Genomic DNA, 9,725 nt, shown 5'->3' on the forward strand with positions numbered 1-9,725 from the left:
CTTATGCAAATATTTATTCTCATTGCGGGCGCGCCTCTTCGAGTTACACTCAGACTACTCCTTGTAAACTTGCTTCGAGCTGTAATCACCGAGGTTGCAGCATATCAAACTCAGATACAAAGTATGATGTTACTCCGTAGGACGCAGAACATCAATTAGGGGAACACTGTTTAAAACAAGATCGAAAAAGTGTGACAGAAGACCATGAGGTGAAACAAAACCCAATATGTGCGACTTCATGTACTCATACAACTGTTCGATAAACTTACAACATATAACTTATCGTTTGATCCGCCACAAGTACCTGGATATAAATACTTTTCCACGTAACAGAAAAACTGTAAGTGATATTTTGAAATATTTTGTAATACTGTTGAAAATGTAAATAGAAGGCATTTAGCAAATTGGAAATAAATTCGATAAGAGTACGTGTTTACATGCAGCTTTTTTAGCGAGGAAATAGTCGATGAAGTAGATTTTTTTAGATTATTTGTTGATTGTATTTATACTTATTGTATGCTAGCTATTACTGCCGAACAGACCTTCTAATAAAATTGTGTAGATGAACTGCTAAAAGTTGTGTATTTGATTGTATACTCTCGTCTCAGTGAGTCTTTGCATTAAAAACTGTTGTTGTAAAATGAGGGTCGTTCTTCGGGATTGAACAGAGTAGGAGAACTGGTATAAAGAACCTGAAGGATAACAGAATAAGTTACATGCTACCCAATGATAAGACAAAAAAATCTGGGTATAGCAAGCACAATACAGTTTATATGTGGGCTATGTGTGCAGAATCAAAAGCAACTCCTCTTTTCTCGAATGGCTCCAACTCTTGAAAATAATTCATAGTCTGGGAGAGTGTTGATAAAATGAAATAATCAGTCATCAATTGTTGCGGAATAGTTCTTAAATACCAAACACTACAAAAGACCATGCTTACTGGAATTAAAGCGCCAAATCATAAAAACAGGCTTATATTTACGGTAAAATTATTGTAAAAAAGCAACCCCTTTTTTTTTCAGTGCATTTCAAGTAATCATGCAGTAGAGATCGTGCATGGTATGATGTTCACCATCTTGGTAAAATATGAACAACTATAACAAATTTGGAATCACCATAACAGCATCAAAACTCCCCTAGTAAGCCTCACTAGTCAGCCTCCAGGACATTTTGTTCTTCAGCTAGAAGAGGGGTCTTAAAAGAAAATAGAAAGAGGGGGTTTAGAATGATAGAAATAGGGGTTTTATTTCAAAATCTCTGTCTCTAGCTTTTGGCACTTGGTGATTTTAGCCCCTAGTTAGCAGAGCTTTTTCTGTAATCACATAGAAGGTAGCACTAAAAAATAAGCTAATAAATGTTCATATAAAATAAAACAAGACAACTCCTCTCTATTTCTGCCATTTATTGGTTCCACAAAAAAATTAATATCAGATTTCTGCTGAGCATTAGTACATTTCCAAGGGAATTGCAGCCCCAATCCAACAACCACCTCCCCCTCATTGACACACTCCAGGCTACAGGCAAGGGGTACACTATACAAAATCATATAAAAACTAGTTCAGATATTGGCAGTGTGTGGTGCCAACATGCTTCTGTCCATAGAAAACTAAAAGGGTTGATCTTTTTGCCCAATCTATTAATGATTGATATTGATTGTGTTCAAGTAAAAGTCTAACACTGACCCATAACCCTAGATTCAGATATTTGCAATTTGATTGAAACAACTCAGTATATTCCACATAGTCAAAATGAATGTAGACTCACATATATAGCAGGTGTGAAGCATGAAGTTATTCTTTTTAGGTTCTTCATCAGTGTAATCCTTGCATTCAAACATTCTCATATACTGGTAACATTTGGTAACATTTGATTGGACTTTTATCATCCAGAGGTGGGGAATGCAGTCATCAACCACATTCCAGAAAATGATAAGCAGCACATCACATTGTGACTGCCACCAAAATGAACAAATAAAATGGACTGTTTGTACAATAGTATTTTAAGTCACTAGCTTGATTCTTCATTTTTAGAGCATCACTCTAATAAAAAAAATATTATAAGGTTCTTATAAAAAAAAGGAATGTATTTATTATAACTTACAGTACTTTCATATTATGAAAAGTCCAAATACCAGCAGACAATCAAGAGGCTATATTGAAACACTATAGTAGGCATCCATGAGTTCAAATAATTGTGTAAAAAGTAGCCAATAAAATGATGGTTGTACTTTATTGACTGAAAAACATTACAGCATCCTTACAGTATAAATTTTAAATAATATATAATGTATAATTAACAATAAATGATATATGAACTATTTTAAAGAAAACGCCATTCATATTATAAAATACAGATTAAAACCATAGCAGGTCAAAGCTATTACAGTAACATTACTAAAGATATTTCGCAAAATAAAGAAGAATGAAAACCTGAAGTTTCTAAATAAATTCTCATATTAGCCTAGCGTATGAAGGATGCAATTTCGGATGTCATGTTACACAATTGACTTCAAAGCAAAGTACTCGAAATGTAGAATGTAAGACAAGGAAAATGTTATACCTGAATCTTCTTATTCATTTTCAAGTAAAAGCTTATTTTACCCATTTCTAAGGCTAATAACTTCATTAGCAGCACGACAAAGTTTTTACGCACATGTACACCGATTCCTCAGATCCATTGTGATTTGGTTGTGATATGCTTGCTCTTGCATAGTTTCGAGCTTGAATGATTCAACGTGAGGTTGTTTGATGCAACGTGAAATGAGACGAAAACAAATGGCTGCAACAAAGTTTCAGCGGTAATGCCAAAGAGCAACGTAGACCACGCCATCTTGTTCATACAGTACGTCACAAAAGCGACCGCTGACAGTTTATGCGCTAACGAGCAAAACATCCAAGATGGCGGCGAAACGTCGAATTTCTCGAAAACGAATTATAACCGCGCGAAAACACCTACAGTAAGCGTATTTTTTTGTTTTTACATCTAAATACGAGTCCTGGTTGTATTTAGCTTGCAGTTCCCCTTTAAACACCTTTTTCATTGTTGAATTTAATTTACTTTAAGTACTTACCTCAGGGAATAAATATTCTAGGCTGTATTTATCAAATTCGATCCCTAAATCTGCCATTCACCATCTATCATAGGAAAATTATAACTACTATTCATGAATAAATTGAATATAAGTTACCAGAACTGTCAACTCTGTCACAAGATTTTGGACCTCATCATAAACCTAATTTTTGTGAGAATGTTCATACATTCTCTGTATTCATCCGCATTGGCTCTCTTGTGTTTTTTTTTCCACATATTTCCACGTATTTAATCCGATTTCACAAGATTTCTGTCAAAGTTAGGTTGACAGCTATGATATACTAGAAATAAAACCAAAAGTGATTTTTAATTCATTTCAATGAATGATTGGTCAAATTCCCACAAAGATGAGCAGGGCTTAAATGAATTACTTGGGTAATTCATTTAAGCTCCAGCTTTCTTTGGAGAATGAAATAGAGAACTGGTTTCCTAAAACCTTAAAGAAATTGAGAGCTGGTCTCCTAAAACCCTAAGTATTAGTAATTTGTGAAAAACAACATATATTTGATAAACACTTTAAATTTAAATCGACTATTCTGGAATTCTGTTTTGATTTTTAAAAAAAGTTGCACATACACATTAGGACCTTGAGGATTTGTTATTACCTAAAAATATGCCTTGTTTTGATACCACCTACAATATTTTCATTAACCCTGGGTACCTCAATGTTTTCTTACAAACCTTAAAAAAAACTTTTTTTTTCTCATGTCACAATATAATGTGGTCCAAAAGTAAAATTCAGGTTTTATAGAAAGCCAAGACAGCTTTTTTGTAGAAGAGCAATTTGCTCAAAAGCAATGTGTTTTTTTAGTTTTAGGTTTTATAAATTAGGTTTATGTGGTATAATTTGTATCCTATTTTTAGTTTTAGGTTTTATGAATTAGAATTAGAATGAATTTTATGAATTATCGTATGGAAATTACCAGTTTTTTCTTAAATGCTTTTCTCCAAACTTCTTCTGGTTAATCTCAGCAAGAGATTCTGAAATAAAGCTGAGACACAAGCTGCTGGCTAAGAGGAATGACCCAGGGCAGGATGTACATATAAAGCATTGGTATTTAATGTAGGTCACCAAAAATAAACACATATAAAGTAACAAAAAGTAAGATTATATTTTAATGGAAAAATGGTTCTGAAAAATGAACCAGAGTTATAAAGCTAGTTTTTTCCAAGTTAGCCTGACAGGTTCTTGTATAATGTGTGGTTAGTGACATTTAGGCTATTAAGGTTCATAAATAGTCTCTTGCTATTACAATGACTCATGGTAAAGTAATTGAGGTAGTAAGTTAATCATAAAAAACAAAAACAGGTCTCCTATATGATCCCTTAAGATCAAATTTAAAACTATTTAGAAATCAATTTTCCTATTTCAACCTATTTCAAATTATAGGCTAAATAGATGCTTATAAAAAGGATTCTAATTTGATAATTTTAGGTTAACAGGCTCATTCAAGGTTCTTATCTGTGGTTCTTAACTGTATAATAAAATATTTTTCAAATATGTTGGAGTGCTTTTAATCCACCCTTAGCAAAGTTACATTCTAAAGCACAAGAGAGAAGGTTAATAAAGATATTTTTCCGATTTTTGAATTGCTTACTTTGAAACTTACACAAGAGAAAGAAAATGATAAAGCCCTATCTTTGCAAGTTCAGTAAAGTAGTACGTAAAAGGAATTGGGACAGTACAGGCAGGGAATGAGTACTTTTACCTCAAACCCACTATGATAGTGTGATTTACTGATATACTTATTAATGTATAGGAATTTGATATGTATTTGTTTATTGTTTTTAATTTTGAAGAGAATAAAATAGCACCCAGTTTTTTGTGAGGAACTTTAATTGATCCTCATTACCTCAAGTACCATCCTTCTTTTGACTATCTAACAATGTATATCTCTCCTTTTTGGCTTATTCCAATGATCTTGTAAAGGCTTTACTTGGTGCTGACCGGAACCGAGCATTACGCTTTTTACTGTTCTTGTCTCCACCATGATTATCATCTGAATCTTCTGAACCTTTTGATTCGTAACTTTTATTTTAAAAATTAACATATACAACAACCAGCGGGATCCCTTTCCATAATGGAAAGCCTGGGTTATAGGTTTCTTCATCCCACCACTCCATAGGAGATGCGCAATGACATCTTTTCTTTTTCTGTAGAATTAGAAAAGGCCATTTATTGAGAAAGTGTTTGAACAAGTTGATTTGGTCACTATAAAATGTTGGTTATCTGGTATATTCCGTTGTTTTCTTTTTTCTGGTGTTTTTCTGATTACAGAATTTTCATGCAAAAAGAAGTTTCCTCAACATAATACATACCACAGGAACATGTGTTTGTGTTTTTTTATGAATGGGCTTAATTAGAGAAGTAAATATAAAAAATGTTATTTTTCACCTTCGATTTTCCTTTGTTCAAATTTCGATTAAAATTTTGTTCAGTTTGTTACGCCGGGTAATTTAAAATAACTTCAAAGTGTGAGGAAATTTAAAACTACTTCATTTGCTTGAAAAAGACGATTTTCTGACACTGCCATGTCTCTAGCATTTGGGTTTCCGTACACAGCTGCCGTGTCTCCTGCGAGCAGAGGCAATTGTAGCCTGCGAAAGGCAGACTGATCTCTCATTTCTTACACAGCGTAAAAAATAAAATAAAATAAAATAGCTGCTCGTGCCAGTATTAGGCTTCTTTGTGTCAACACTGTGATACATATGCCGGTTTTATCATCCTATATCAAAACAAACCACTTTTAGATGGAATTTTCTTTTTATTCTATTACATTTGTTCCATCAGCCTGTTGTATTACCCAACTGAGTTATCAATCAATTGTTGCATTGGTAGAATATGTTGCGGGGGGGGGGGGGGGGGGGGGGGAACTCTCCCTAAAAAAATGTACACATGCTTGTCCTATCCCTTAGGGTATAAAATTTACCCGAAGTGCTATCCCTTAGAGTCTTCTGGAAATCTGCTATTCCTTAGGGTGTCTACCAGGGGACCGACTCACACTTCCTGTTACAGTTTGTAGGACTTTCTGAGGCATGCTTGATAGGAGAGTCTTAGATGCCCGAACTGCTGAAACCTGATAATCTGTTTGTTTTATCTGCTATCACTTAGGGTTAAAAAAAAACCAGAAACCACACCCATTTTGCTAAATTCATTTTTTAGGGAGAGTCCCCTCCCCCCACCCCCCGGGATGTGTGGACTAGTGTAAAAATGGCAAGTAAAAGATCCAAGTCAGAACGTATTTGATCAATTGTCACTATCACCAACTCCTGGCGGAAAACAACCAAGAATGTCTGGATTACCAGATCGATGGCAAAGTCGTCCCTCAGCTTCTTTATGGCCTCTCTCCAACTCCCAGGCATTATGGTATCCGCAAAGTTCTCTTTGGACATGAATTGGAATCTGTCACCTCCATCATGCTGCCGTTTGAGATGAAATCAATAAATCGCGATCGCTGTGTGCTTTTTTCTGGGAGTCGGTTCATTTTTCTTGAAGCCACTAATACTTTCAGTTCACAAACAACTAGTTACAAGCCAGGACAGATCCGACTCTTTTAGAGTGAAAACGCTTCAGCTAAACCTCGACCCGTCTCTAGTCAACTGCAGAGCATATCGAGCATGCAAGCGATTTCTTTTAAGGACTAGCTCATTAAAATGAAAGAAACAACTAAAAAGAAAACTAGTTAATATAAAGGTATTTACTTGTGTAAACTCACATCAAACTGATTCTTTTTAAGGTACTTTAACACCGCATTATTCAACCTGGTTATGCATGAGTCAACGAAAACCCCGACCCCCCCACCCCGGGACAAGGTGGGGATTAGACAAAACCCTTGGTCAAATCTCATTTAATGTCCCCACCCCTGGGGACACAGTCCAATAGCGAATCTTTACCAAATGCCCCACCCTGGGGACAGTTCAATAGCGAATCTTCACCAAATGCCCCACCCTGGGGACACAGTCCAATAGCGAATCTTTACCAAATGCCCCACCCTGGGGACACAGTCCAATAGCGAATCTTTACCAAATGCCCCACCCTGGGGACACAGTCCAATAGCGAATCTTTACCAAATGCCCCACCCTGGGGACACAGTCCAATAGCGAATCTTTACCAAATGCCCCACCCTGGGGACACAGTCCAATAGCGAATCTTTACCAAATGCCTCACCCTGGGGACACAGTCCAATAGCGAATCTTTACCAAATGCCCCACCCTGGGGACACAGTCCAATAGCGAATCTTTACCAAATGCCCCACCCTAGGGACACAGTCCAATAGCGAATCTTTACCAAATGCCCCACCCTAGGGTCAAAGTCCAATAGCGAATCTTTACCAAATGCCCCACCCTGGGGACACAGTCCAATAGCGAATCTTTACCAAATGCCCCACCCTAGGGACACAGTCCAATAGCGAATCTTTACCAAATGCCCCACCCTGGGGACAGGGTTTTCAGTAGCTGGCACATCTTGGTTAACCTGAAAATATGAATACAATGTGGTTTAGTGTATTTTTATTTACTACTGTACTATTTTAATCCTTCCAAAACCCCTCTATTCTGTCAGTGTTAACAAGTTGCAATAATCAAGTACACTGACCTTTACTGACCCTGCAAAGCCATTCTCCGTCTGGAGCAGTCGTCATGCCAATGCAATCCATATGGAACCAAACAATTGGGCAGCTGGGACTGTCACATGCGATCATCTCACCACTTTCACCTTGTCCACACAGGCAATAGACGTCACACTCTTTAAAATAAAAACAATATTATAGTAGTATTCACTTTAAAGCAGAAGGCTACAAACTTAAAGTTCTTAAAACCTTTCACTTATATCAATCTAGCCAAAACAAAGCATAGATAGACTTTCAAATTCTGAAAAGGGAATTGAATTTGATTGAAATCTGAATTTTCTACAGATCTTTGAAAATTTTCCTGGCCGCGCGAAAGGAGATTAATGAATAATTCCAAGTTTTGGTGGGAAAATCTGAAACAACGTATTTTCCTTAAATCCGTAAAAATTCATAGATGGCGATACCACAAAATATTGGCGGATTTTTTTCTATTGCAATGCTACCCACAATGAAGCGAAGAATAATTTAAAGTCGAGAATTGTATGCGAAAAAAGAAAATATCGTTTTGTTGTAGGTTTCAAAAACAGTGCGCGCTCGTGAGAATGTCGCCATTCTTGATTGCGAATGCAGCGCGCGCGCACAATGCAAAAACAATTCAAAGACTAAAAAATATCTGCTAAATTTTGCAGATTTGTTTCCTGAAGTTAAATAATCATTTGACAACCAGGTTGATATATAAAGATGACGGTAAAAGTTGTAATCACACAACGTTCTTCAGCAATAACTAAGAAGACATGAAGACGGGAACCGGTTTAGCGCGCGCATACTGTTTTCTAATGTAATTTGGATGACATCTCGATCTACGTCACAAATGACTGGACCCGGGCCTTTCAGTTCACGGCCTTTTTTCCGGAGGTTGACCAAAATACCTCAATATAACAGATTTCGCGCGAACGCGTGTTTTACAGGGTCCATACGAACCACATACCATTTGGAAGATGAAAATATAAAGAATTGACAAAGTCTATCAGCTCTGAAAGATTATATGGACTTTAAATGAGGATTAAAATAAAGTACACTGACCTGTACAGAGACACTGCAAAGCCATTCTCATTCGGGTTGCCGCTGACCTTCACTAGCAGTCTCAGGCCAAATCCCCACCTATGCCCGACCCCACGGGCAAGTTAAATTGCGAAACGCTTCCAATGCCCCACCCCCTCAGGAATAATTTCACAACAAATCCCCACCTCGTCCCGGGGTGGATGGGGGGGGGGGGGGGGGTTGACTCATGCATTACTGATTCTCCAAGTTGATGGGCCTGCCGCAGCGAAAAAGCAATCGTCATTCCCTCCAGGATTGAAAGTTACTGCAAATCCTGTTTTCTTGAGTTCGTTGTCCATTTACGAAACAAAGAAAAAAGCTGTAGAACTAGACTAGGCGACTTGAAGATTTTAACATGACGATTAAAAATTCCTTAGTATAAACGGTTGTGGTGGATCAAGAATGTGTGAGAAAATACAAGCGCGCCGTCATCCGGGTATTTTCGATAAATTTGGCGGGAAATGTATTTCACAAACTCTCTTATAATCATTCAATAATCACTGTTATAATCATTCCAATTATTAGTACTTTTTATTTATTGGTTTATTTGTTGAACTGTTTATTTGTTATGTTGAACTGTTAAAATATCTACATTATGATATTGTAACGTTAGACCATTGGGATTCCTGTGGAACCAACTTCGCCTAATCACGTGGCCAGCAGAAACTTTACCGGCTCTGTAATGAGAAAAAAATCTAAAATACCATAATAGCGCAGTCGTATAAATATTATATGATCTTTTAGCTTTAACATCATGTCCACTTACAAAACTACCGCAAGAGCGTTATTGTTTTCTGCAGGAACCCTGTTTTCCCTTACCGAGGCGACCTTTTGGTCGTAAAATAATACCTTTTATGGTGCAATTACTCATGTGTTGACATTGTCTGCCCTACTCGCTAAATTGGCATTTTGCGGTAACTCAAACTCAACTCAGCTCATAACTCGACAAATAGCCGATCCCCTTTT

General features: G+C 36.8%; 4 long non-coding RNA genes across 4 annotated transcripts; 2 read left to right on the plus strand and 2 right to left on the minus strand.

Moving 5' to 3' along the window:
• Positions 1–54: 54 nt before the first annotated feature.
• Positions 55–1,542, plus strand: LOC116614568. Its single transcript, XR_004294624.2, has 2 exons — positions 55–340; positions 1,023–1,542. It is a non-coding gene; the product is annotated as an uncharacterized LOC116614568 (long non-coding RNA).
• On the minus strand, positions 1,388–3,294 carry LOC125561201. The gene is made up of 2 exons (XR_007307222.1): positions 2,653–3,294; positions 1,388–2,039 (listed from the first exon to the last, which is right to left on the minus strand). It is a non-coding gene; the product is annotated as an uncharacterized LOC125561201 (long non-coding RNA).
• LOC125561204 lies at positions 2,878–6,556 on the plus strand. Its single transcript, XR_007307225.1, has 2 exons — positions 2,878–2,956; positions 6,254–6,556. It is a non-coding gene; the product is annotated as an uncharacterized LOC125561204 (long non-coding RNA).
• Positions 6,557–6,773: 217 nt separating this feature from the next.
• On the minus strand, positions 6,774–8,899 carry LOC125561202. The gene is made up of 3 exons (XR_007307223.1): positions 8,742–8,899; positions 7,685–7,834; positions 6,774–7,564 (listed from the first exon to the last, which is right to left on the minus strand). It is a non-coding gene; the product is annotated as an uncharacterized LOC125561202 (long non-coding RNA).
• Between the last annotated feature and the right edge of the window lie 826 nt (positions 8,900–9,725).

Source organism: Nematostella vectensis, chromosome 3, assembly GCF_932526225.1.
Source record: "Nematostella vectensis chromosome 3, jaNemVect1.1, whole genome shotgun sequence".
NCBI lineage: Eukaryota > Metazoa > Cnidaria > Anthozoa > Actiniaria > Edwardsiidae > Nematostella > Nematostella vectensis.